We start from the raw sequence: 11,178 nt of genomic DNA, 5'->3' as shown, positions 1-11,178 counted from the left end.
TGGGATGACCAAAGTCAATCCTGCCTGGGGCAAGCACTAGATTAAATAACCTTGGTTAGAAACTTCTGACCCTGCAATACTAGGAAAATGTTAAAAGGAAAAAAAAAAATGACCCTGAGACTTGATGAAATTGGAAACAGAAGAAAAACTTCTTGATTATAACTCTCACTTTTCTACCAGAGGATTGGTGCTTCAACACTGGAAGTTGGAAATGAGCATTCACACCAAATGGAAAGATCTTTCTGGGAAATAGATGAAAAAGAGAACGCCAGTGATCTGTGATGTCACCTGAATATCTTTTGTCATGTAGAATTTTTATTTCATTTTTATTTTGTTACAGAAGGAGATAATTTAGCAGAAAAATTAAGATTACAGGCTCTGGAATAAGATGCATCTGTGTTCAAATTGTGACTCTGCTACCTACCAGCTGGGGGACCTAATTAAGTCACCCCACCATACTAAGCCTCAGATTCCTCAACTGTAAATTGAGGGGAAATGCAAGAACCTGCTTTGTAGGCTTATGGTGAAGAGTCAAGATGCTTTCCACATAACGTGTGGTCGGGTCCATTGTCGTTGGATATATGACTCTAATAAACTGGTATTTGGAGCTGGGGGCATGGAAAGAACATCCGCATGTCTTTTACTTAGAGAAAGTTGGGATGAATGTAACTTGTGTCCGGAAGATTTCAACCAGCCCCCTTACATGTCACTGTGGCTTCTCATGCGTCTGATTCCCGAGTCGACTCCATTTGAATGGCATCTTCGTGGACACTTGTGGGCACACCTGTAAACCTGATGCTGATTCTGAATGACCTTGGGGACACTTCTCGAATAATTACTGAAAGGCTCTGTGATTCTGTTTAATGAAAGGGTTGTTTTGTTTGTTTGTTTAAATGATGCAAAATAAGCCGCATTCATTTAAGTGTGAGTGAGGGAAGCGCTGGTAACTTGAGCAGCAGCAGTTCTGGCACTGTCAGGAAGGCATCCAGGTAACTGCCTGGGAGAAATAATAGGTACACGAAAACAAATGTGTACATGGTGACTCGCTGTAGTGTCTGCAAATCAGCAAGCTCACAGATTCCCTCCTATACTGCTTTGCTTTGCAATTTAGAGCCAAGAACTTGGCACATCCCAGGCTGCCAGTCTTGTTGCTGGCAGAGAAATAAAGCACTGAAGAGTCAGGCATTTAAAGCTGGCTAAATCCATGAAAACGGGAGGTGGTTTGTCAGGACCTCTCTCTCCCAGCACCTGTTATTAACTTCTCATTCTGATGAACATGATGGGCACAAGCAGGAAAGACCGCACTTTAGGAGAAATAAAAGGGTGAAATGATGCCTTTTCCTGCACCTCGGAGATCTCTCTGTTACTTGCATCACAACTTGGCCCAGGTCACTGTTAACCTCAGGACAACTGCTTGGGGAGAATGTTGTGATCTATGTGAGGCTCATGGGAGTAACATATTCCAATCAGTTAGCATCTCCACTAAGTAGAACACGCCTTGAACCACAACAGTTTAGCTCACGAAGCCAGGAAGAATAAAGTATCCTGAAAGCTGGTCAGATGTTATAACGCTAAACGAATGTCTGGTGAACTTCCAGAAGACGGTGGGGTCGAAATCAGCACAAAGTCCTCCCTTTGGAAAGTCAATAACTTATTACAGAAAACATGCCAACATGCAACAATTTAAAATATTACGGACTGATCATTATTAATAGCAAATGTGGAGCGCTAAAAGCCAGGTGCTTGTGGCCTGCTGGTCAACCAGTGAGACTTCTCTCTACAGCAGCTCTAGGCTGCCGGTATTTTGTTTCGAACTAAACAAGCAGCCAGGTGTCCTCACCTTCTCTGGCTTAGGAGTTGGGAACCTGTGGTTCTTAGCTTGACATCTTTCAGCCCACAGGTATAATTGCTTTCACCAGAAACCCACAGGATAATCCTCTTCCCCGTTTCTGTGAGCTGTAGGAGTTGACCCTTTCAAGATTTAAGAACTAGAGCAGTTGAACAATTGAAAGAGTACCAATAACTTACTGTGATGATTCTGCTTTGAGTTACAATTCTTGACAAGCTAATACTTTGAATGAGTGAATTAATGTATATTTGTTTTCTGTGTCTGTCACGGCTTCCCCAAGTTTTCATCCATTTCTCAGCTTCCCCCCCTCAGTCTCTCCATCTTTATTGCCTCCTCTAGACTCTTCTGTGTATTTAAACTTTTCTCACCCTTCTTGGCCTTCCAGGCCCACCTCCTGAGACATATGGCATCGTCTTGGGTGCAGAATCCTGGGCTCTTGCTCTGAGTTCTGTGCTGTTACCTCTTGGAACAAGTCCCTTCCCCTCAGGTTTCTCTCCGCCCAGTGGCCCGCTCTGGTTCTTCTCCATTATAACAAGAGATTTTTGATACTTCCTTTTCTTCCCCAAACTCCTAGTTCTTAAACTAGTTATATATTTAGAATGTCTTATCATTTGGTCATTTTTTATGTTTGTAGTTCTTAATTTGTAAACCCGGTAAATGGAACTTTTAAATTCTCTGGGAGGAAACGTAAATTTGTATTTAGTTCTCTGTGGCCTTTGATTGTACTTTTCCTATAGTTTATGATCCTCATTAGAGAAGTGGTTTCCCATCACTTGCCCCAGGAGATTTACTGAGTGGGTGGGCTGTGTCCCTTCTGAAATGTTGCCTTAGGACTTGTACCCTGTTTGTGCCAGTGAGGCTCACAATCCAAACCACCCCCAGAGTAGGAGACCATGATGCTGATGCTGTTACCTGCATTAGTCTGAACAACACGTGGGCTGGTTAATTCACATCCACAATTTATTTTAAAATTTATGCTAGACATTTGTTTTAGCCTCTTGTCTTGCTGAGTCCTTAAAAGAATTCAGAACGTTATAGTTTTCAGTTTTCACTCTCTCCTTCGCTTGACCTACTTGGTGTCGGAGGTGCCAACAGTGACTAAAACCATGTAAAGGGAATTAAAGGGAGAGGATAAGGACATACTATTCATAAGATGGAATGCTGGCTCTTGGCGCTCCAAGCTGTGTGGAGAGAAGGACTGGGCGTTATCCCCATAAACTCCTTTTCATTCTCCAGCTTCTGTCATTGAGAATCCACTATAATGTGAAGAGAGAAGTCATTTTTAGTTATTGCAATTTAGATGATCTACAGCTATATCCATCTTACTGTCATCCCCATACCCTACGTGAGATGGGAGTAGTCAGTGATTTTCCAGGCTCGGTGGAATAGGAAACTTTGAGGCCACGCTTGTATCCCAAGGAGGTTGACTCCTGCCCCGATGTACCTTGGAGAGCAGTCCTTGATGAAGGATGGTGGATTGACTTGATAAGCACCAGAGACAAAGGGAACTTGTTCTCCTATACCTGGAATGAGATCACCTCACTCATCTGACAAGGTCCCTTACACTAAGAATTTTGGCTTAGTGTAGCCAAAGGATAGCTTAAGGAACTTTCAATTCCATTCAAAGAAACCCAAAAAACAGTCACTGGGAGAAAAACGACCAACCATCTAATTCATTCTCCTAGCTCCAGGCTGATGTTTGAATGAAGATGATGAAATTTTACATTTCATCTTGTGTGTTCTCTCCTGGTGCCTCCAGCCTCAGTTTTGCTGGCAGAACCTCTATAAAAAGAGTTGAATTGCTTTAGAGGAGAAAGCAAAAGTCATCATCCAAATCAAAAGTGTCTTCCACTTTTCCTACCACTTGTCTTGAACCTTCCAAACAGACCCTCAGCCTTCTCCAGACCATGAAAACATGCCCTGTATTTTAGGCGACAGCCCAGTGTTAAACCCAATTTGGATTCAGGAAATGTGGCCACCATATTTATGACTTTCAGTTAAGGAAGTTGGAGACTGAAAATTGAAACTGTCAAGTTCAGTCCCTGAAACTCCTTCAACCCAAGTCAACTCTAAATGGAAAACAGCTGTGCTTCAATTTAATGAAATGCTTCAAACCTCTTGAAGTGAGTTTGATTAGGTGAGGCCTCCACACACTTCAAAGATTTTCCCATGCCGAAAAGCTTGACTTCCCTCACCTCTCTCCCCCTACATGTCTCTACCTCTCCTGCGAGGATCCTTACTGGGCTGTGGCCACTGTCACTTTGCTGAGAGGGCAGTCTGCTTTGAATATCACCCTTCAAAGTAAATTACATTTCCATAATGGTTTTTAAATGCAAATATGGAAGCCAGAGGTCAGTGGCCACGTTGCAGGGTGACACTCTGCTCCAGCTATGCCTTTCCTACCTAGACTTTGTCCCGGGAGTGGCCTGCCTGGGCTGGACTCCAAGTGGCCCATATTTGGGGAGCCGCCTGCAGTACCCTTCTCTGTTGGGTCCGCCTACTGGCCAGGCTGCTGCTGGGCCCTCATCAGTGTCCACAGCATAGGTTGAAAGCCTGTGTTCACTCATTCCTCACTGGAGAATATATACAATAAGGCTGAGGGCCAGATGACTGAGGCCAGTTGCTTCTTATCTGCTGCCTGTGCAGTTCAGGAGACAAGGGTAAAAAACATTTTCTTCATTTCATAGCCACAGGCCAGGTTTCTCAGCATGAAACCAGAAACGCAATGGCAACCTGCAAACTTTAGCTTCGCTTTGCATCTCCCTAAGGTAATGTGCACCCTGGTCTCAGAAGCATGACCACAGAGTCATTGAAAATATTATTCAACAGAGTTGAAGTGGCAATGTCATCTTATTTCCAGCTTGGAAGGCCGGCTGCAGAGCAGGGACTGGTAGCTCTGCTTTTAACAGAGGGTGAATAGGGTGTCAGCTCACCTGCTGGTGGGAGTTGTAGTTTCCTGGGTGTTCTTAAAATGCCTTTGCAGCAGCTATGTTTTAAATGTGAATCCAAAATGTAAAGTCCACACACCTTACCCTCAGGTGCTTAACACAGAACTTGGAAATCTTAGTAACTAAGGCGGACATTGCTCTTCTACTGGAGATGACTTCATCAGTGGAGTTAGATGTTATTGTATAGAAGTAGTTAAGAAGGGTTATGAATCACCATTAAGATACTGTTCTTTCAGGAACATCAGAAGTTACTGTCCCAAATTTTTATAACCACTTTCAACTCTCCTCAGTGTAGGAGTGGCTTATTCGTCCTCACCTTATGGGTCAACCCTTGCTAGTTAGCTCACCACTCCCACGTTTTCTAGTACCTGGGAGAGGTTGTCTGCCGTAGGACCACGTCACACTGGCCTCGCTGGAGTCATTCATACACTGACTCACCGAATCAGCAGAGCTTACTCTGTGCCCCAGGCACTGTTCCTGGAGTCAGGGAAATAGTAGCCAACATGATGGACAAGGTCCGGACCTCATGGAGCTTCTGTTCCTGAGTGGGGAGGAGGCTTGAACGTTAATGTCAGGGAGTAGTGGATGTCCTGCAGAATGCTACAGCAGAGCAAAAGAGTCGTTCAGGGCGAGGGAGTAGGGCTTCACGGGAGACGTGCTATGTTAGAGGGCACTGAAGACAGCTGAAGGGAGTGACGTTTGGCAGGTTCTTGAAGGTACTGAGGGCACCATTCATACGAAGGTCTGGGGAGGTGCACTCCAGGCTGGGGCAACAGTAAGCACAAAGGTCCTGAGACAGGAACAAGTTTGGCGTGTTAGGGGAGCGAGCAGCAAGGAGGTCCTGGGGGCTTGAGTGGAGCGAAAAAGGCAAATAGTGGTGGGAGATGGGTTCAGAGACGTAGGCAGGACACATAGGACTTTAGGACTTTTTTTTTCCTTAGGTCGCACCCCGCGGCTTACGGGATCTTAGTTCCCCAATCAGGGATGGAACCCATGCTCCCTGCAGTGGAAGCGCAGAGTCCTAGTCACTGGACCACCAGGGAATTCTTTAGGACTTTTCTGTCCCAGCTATTAAACAAGTAAATATAGAATAAATAAAACAAGCCATAAAATAAGTAATAAGGGGTGTAATGTCCAGCATGGTGACTATCATTAATAATACTGTATTGAATACTTGAAAGTGGCTGAGAGATCTTAAAAGTTCTCATCACAAGAAAAAAATTTTGTAACTACGTATGGTGATGGATGTAAACTAGACTTATTGTGGTGATCATAATATATACAAATATTGAATCATGTACACCTGAAACTAATATAATGTTATATATCAATTATATGTCAGTTAATATATATATATATATATATATATATGGTGCTGGTTCAATTGGATATACACATGCAGCAAAAGGGAAACTGGACTTTACCTCATTCCTTACTCAGAAGTCAATTTTAATTGGAATATCCTTTAAATGAGTAAGTAGAACACGAATGCTTCTAGAAGAAGAATATAGAATATAGATATTCTTCACAATATAGAAGAATAGCTTCATGACTTCAGCATAAGGAGATATTTCTTAAACAGGATACAAAAACAGTAACCATAAGGGAAAAAGTTGATAAGTTAGCTTACTTTAAGAATTTCTTTTCATCAAGACACCATGAAGAGAGTGAAAAGGCAAATCTTAAGATATTTGTGAAGCATAAGCCAACAAAGGGCTCACATCCAGGCTATATAAAGAACTACAAATCAGTAAGAAAAGGCAGCTGAACAGAAGAATGAGCAAGAGACTGAAATAAGAACTTCACAGGAAATAAATATCTAAATGGCCAATAAACATACGAAATGTACTCAACAGCATTACTAATTAGGGAAATGCAAATTAAATTCACAATGAGATGCCCCCATTTATCCACCAGAATGGCGAAAACTAAAAAGATGGAAAATGCTGAGTGTTGACAGGATGTGAAGCAACTAGTTTCTAAAACATTGCTGGTAAGAGTGCAAATTGGTACAACCAATTTGGGAAATGATCTGGCATTATCTATTAAAGCTGAACATGTTGTCTTAGTTTTAACAGAATTACTCTAGATGACTGGGTGGCTTATGAACAACAGAAACTTGTTTCCTACAGTTCTGGAGGCTGGGAAGTCAAGATCAAGGTGCTTGCTGGCAGATTTGGTGTCTGGTATGGGCCTGCTTCTGGTTTATAGATGGCCATCTTCTCCCTATACCCTCACATGACAGATGGGGTGAGGGAGCTCTTCTGGGGTCTCTCTTATAAGGGCACCAATCCCGGTCATGACAGATCTACCCTCGTGACCTAATCATTCCCAAAGTCTCCACCTCCAAATACCATCACATTGGAGGCTGGGTTTCAACATATGAACTTTGGGGGGACATAGACATTCAGTCTATAGCACAGATCCATACCTGATGACCCAGCAATACCATTCCTAGGTACATACCTAGAGAATGTTCAATAGCATTCATAATAGCTACAGAGTAGAAACAACCAAATGTGCATCGTAATGAAAACAGTAAATATATTGAGGCATATGAAATATTATACAGTAATACAGATGGGTGAGTTATGGTTACATGTAAAAATGGATGATTCTCACAAACTGTTGAGCAAAAGAAGTCAAGGACTAAAAAGAAACACGTTTTATAATTCCATTTCTATAAACTTCTTAAAATGGCGAGATGAATGATAGTGTTTATGGATGGATGTTTATGTGGTAAAACTACAGAAAAATAAGGAAGAGTTATAAATGGATAGCAGTTACATTTCTGGGTGTCAGAGTGGGTACTGATAAGAAGGGACACAAATGGGTCTTCAAGGGTACTGGTGAAGTAGATTAAATCTACTTATTTTATTTTATTTTATTTATTTATTTTTGGCTGTATTGGGTCTTGCTGCACGCGGGCTTTCTCTAGTTGTGGCGAGCAGGGGCTACTCTTCATTGCGGTGCGCAGGTTTCTCATTGTGGTGGCTTCTCTTGTTGCGGAGCACGGGCTCTAGGCTCGTGGGCTCAGTAGTTGTGACTTGCAGGCTCAGTAACTGTGGCTCACGGGCTTAGGTGCCCCCCAGCATGTGGGATCTTCCTGGATCAGGGCTCGAACCTGTGTCCCCTGCATTGGCAGGTGGATTCTTCACCACTGTGCTACCAGGGAAGCCCTTAATTTGATAATTCATTGAGCTGTACATCTGTTTTGTGTTCTTCACTATGTATCTTATACTTCACAATAAAAAGGATTTAAGATGAATTTAAACAGGTTCAAGCTTATCCCTGTGACAAAGTCATTTCCTCTCCCTTGATAATTACTAGTAACTGAAATTTGTTGAGGTACATTATCTCTGATTGCAATAATCCTATAGGTTAGCTACTTTTATTATCCCCCTTTTACAGATAAGGAAACTGAGGCTTGGATGGGTGAGGTAACTTGCCAAGGGTCATACGGCTACTAAATGGCAGCCCACCCCTGTCCTCCCTGGAAGCCTGGCTCTTAACTGCTGCGTGTTCTCCTCTCCGCACATGCGTCATCCTGCTGCTACATCTTTAGGGCAACCTCCAAATCCCACACGGCATCTGTCCCAGTGCCATTGTACAGTATAAGCTTTCAATAAACGTTGAGTGAATAATGAATAAAAGCCCCATTCTTTTCATCCACTTCCTCTCATGTACTGGATGCGGTGGCACAAGATTTTCTTGCCTGGGCGAAGTTCCTGAGGTTTCAGACAGAGGAAAAATAACAGGAAAGCCTCCTGCTTGTGGCTGATGCTAGTTTGGCTCACCGGGGTCTGTCAGACAAATTCCCTACTTCCTTTTTTACTTTCCCTGAGCTCCAAGACATCTGTCTCACTACATCGTGTTCCTCCACGGCTGCCACTCAGGAGGCGGAGATGGAGACACAGCCGGGCTGTGTGCCCACCCGCTGCTTCCGCCTCCGGAGGGGGTTCCAGGTGCAGCCCTTCCCGAGGCCCCAGGTGGGCCAGGAGGGTGCAGGGCGCAGAGCCCAGCCATTCTAAATAAAACTCCCAGTCCCATGTCGCTGCTGGTTTCCCAAGGTCTTCTGAGGCAAAAAAGACTTGGGAAGGAAAGTAACTGTTGTTCTGGAACTTTCAGGCCCTGCTCAGTGGCGGTTTGTCACTGGCTTTGAAGCTGGAGCTGCTCACTAATGCATTTGTGTACAAAGCAGCTGCGTGGGACTCCAGGAAATATCACCAGCTCAGCCTTTGCCACCTGCCTTCCCTGTGTGCTCTTTTCCTGGTTTTAGAAGATTAAAAATAAACAACAACAACAAAAGAAGAAATCAAAATTTGAGAACTCTACACGTATGTTCCTGGATGATTTTGACCACAATCTCAAGCTGTCCAAAACAGCTAATTATTTACAATTCCCCCACCCACCCCTCATCTCTCCCAAACTGTCTCCTCCTCCTGGCTTTTGACACCCACCCACCTACCCACCTTATGCTCCCATCACCAGGAACTGAAGTCTAGGGGTCCCTGGACTCCTTCCTCACCTACCTTTGCCCACCCACACCCACCCATGAGTACCGTCCATTTGGACCTGACAGTCTTTTAGAGCCAGGAGAACTTGGGTCAATCCTTTGTTTTATAGACAACTTGAAGCCACATAAATAATGTCCTTAGAGTGAGGATTACTAGGCACTAAAAAGGTTACAGGTGGTCTATAATGTCCGTCAGGAGAATCTCTATGTATGTGTCGAGGGCGATGTAGGAGGGTCAAGGTCTCTTCCAGGTCTTTTTCCCATAATTTCTCCCTCTAGTGTGTAATAAATGATGTTTGCTGTGGCCTACCTAAGCGTGAATACCCTTCTTTACTGATAGAACCTTGAGTTTGTGCAAGTATCAGCCTTTCAGGGGAAACTAGCCTTCCCTACCCAGCCCCAGGGATGAATCTTGATTAACTTAAGGCAGTCACTTTCCTTGCCAGTGATTGGTTTAGGAATGGACATGTGACATAATTCTTGCCAATGGAGCGTGAGGGAAGTTTCCTGGGTGCTTCTGGGAAACTTAAAAAGCAACACTAGTGAGGCTGGGTCATATTTCCCCTGATGGCCATTGGTGGTGTTTTGTGAGTATATGAAGCCTGGAGCTTTGGTGCCCACATTATGATCATGGAGTGATGGGCCTGAGGGCAGAATCCAAGACATGGGGGTAGCAGAGGCAAAACATGAGTAGAGGCCAGGCATCGGCTGAACTGCTCTATCATTGGACTTTCTGTTACAAGAGGTGGTATATTTATGCATTTCATTTATGTGGTTGAATTGGGTTTGCTGTTACTTGAAGCTGAGAACCTCCTAAGTGATCCCTCTACGTTTGACAAAGATGCAGTCTTCTCTCCCACTCCCTGTTCTCCTTCTATCATTAAGGCACCAATTTCAGGCTAGCTTTCTTCTTAGGAGGAGTTGGGATTTTAATGAAATCCTTATAATCTGTCACCTGAGTCTCCTTCTCACCAAATGCTTGGTGAAGGTTAGACTTTGAATCTCTGGTCATGGAATAGAACAGTGTTAAATGAAGTCCCCAGTCAGGTCCATCAAAATCAAATGGAAAGTAGCCAAAGGCTCTTAATAGACCTTTCTCCAAAGAAAATATACAAATGGCCAATAAACGAATGAAAAGACAGCATCACTAATTGTTAGGGAAACACCAGTCAAAACCATAGTGAGATATCACTTCATACCCACTAGGAAGCCTGTGATCAAAAAGAATGACATAATGGGCTTCCCTGGTGGCGCAGTGGTTGAGAGTCCGCCTGTCGATGCAGGGGACATGGGTTCGTGCCCTGGTCCGGGAAGGTCCCACATTCTGCGGAGCGGCTGGGCCCGTGAGCCATGGCCGCTGAGCCTGCGCGTCTGGAGCCTGTGCTCCGCAATGGGAGAGGCCACAACAGTGAGAGGCCCGCGTACCCCAAAAAAAAAAAAAAAAAAAAGAATGACATAAACAAGTATTGGTGAGGATGTGGAGTAATTAGAATTCTCATACACTGCTGGTCAGAGTGAAATGGTGCAGCTGCTTTGGAAGAGTCTGGAAGTTCCTCAAATGATTAAACATAGAATTGCTATATGACCCAGCAACTCTACCCCTAGGAATATACCCAAGAGAAATGAAAACATAGGCCCCCTATAAACACTTGTACATGAATGTTCATAGCAACATTATTCATAATAGCCAAAAAGGAGGAACAACCCAATGCCCATCAACTGATGAATGAATAAACAACAACAACAGCAAAATGTGGCCTCTCCGTATAATGGATTTTTATTTGATAATAAAAAGGAATGAAGTTCTGGTGCTTGCTGCCATGTGGATGAGCCTGAAAAATATTAATCGAAGTGAAAGAAGCCAG

Source organism: Mesoplodon mirus (genome assembly GCF_964341445.2).
Source record: "Mesoplodon mirus genome assembly, chromosome: 9".
NCBI classification, from domain to species: domain Eukaryota; kingdom Metazoa; phylum Chordata; class Mammalia; order Artiodactyla; family Ziphiidae; genus Mesoplodon; species Mesoplodon mirus.
The sequence above is the reverse complement of the archived record's forward strand: the minus strand, read 5'-3'. Positions refer to the sequence as shown.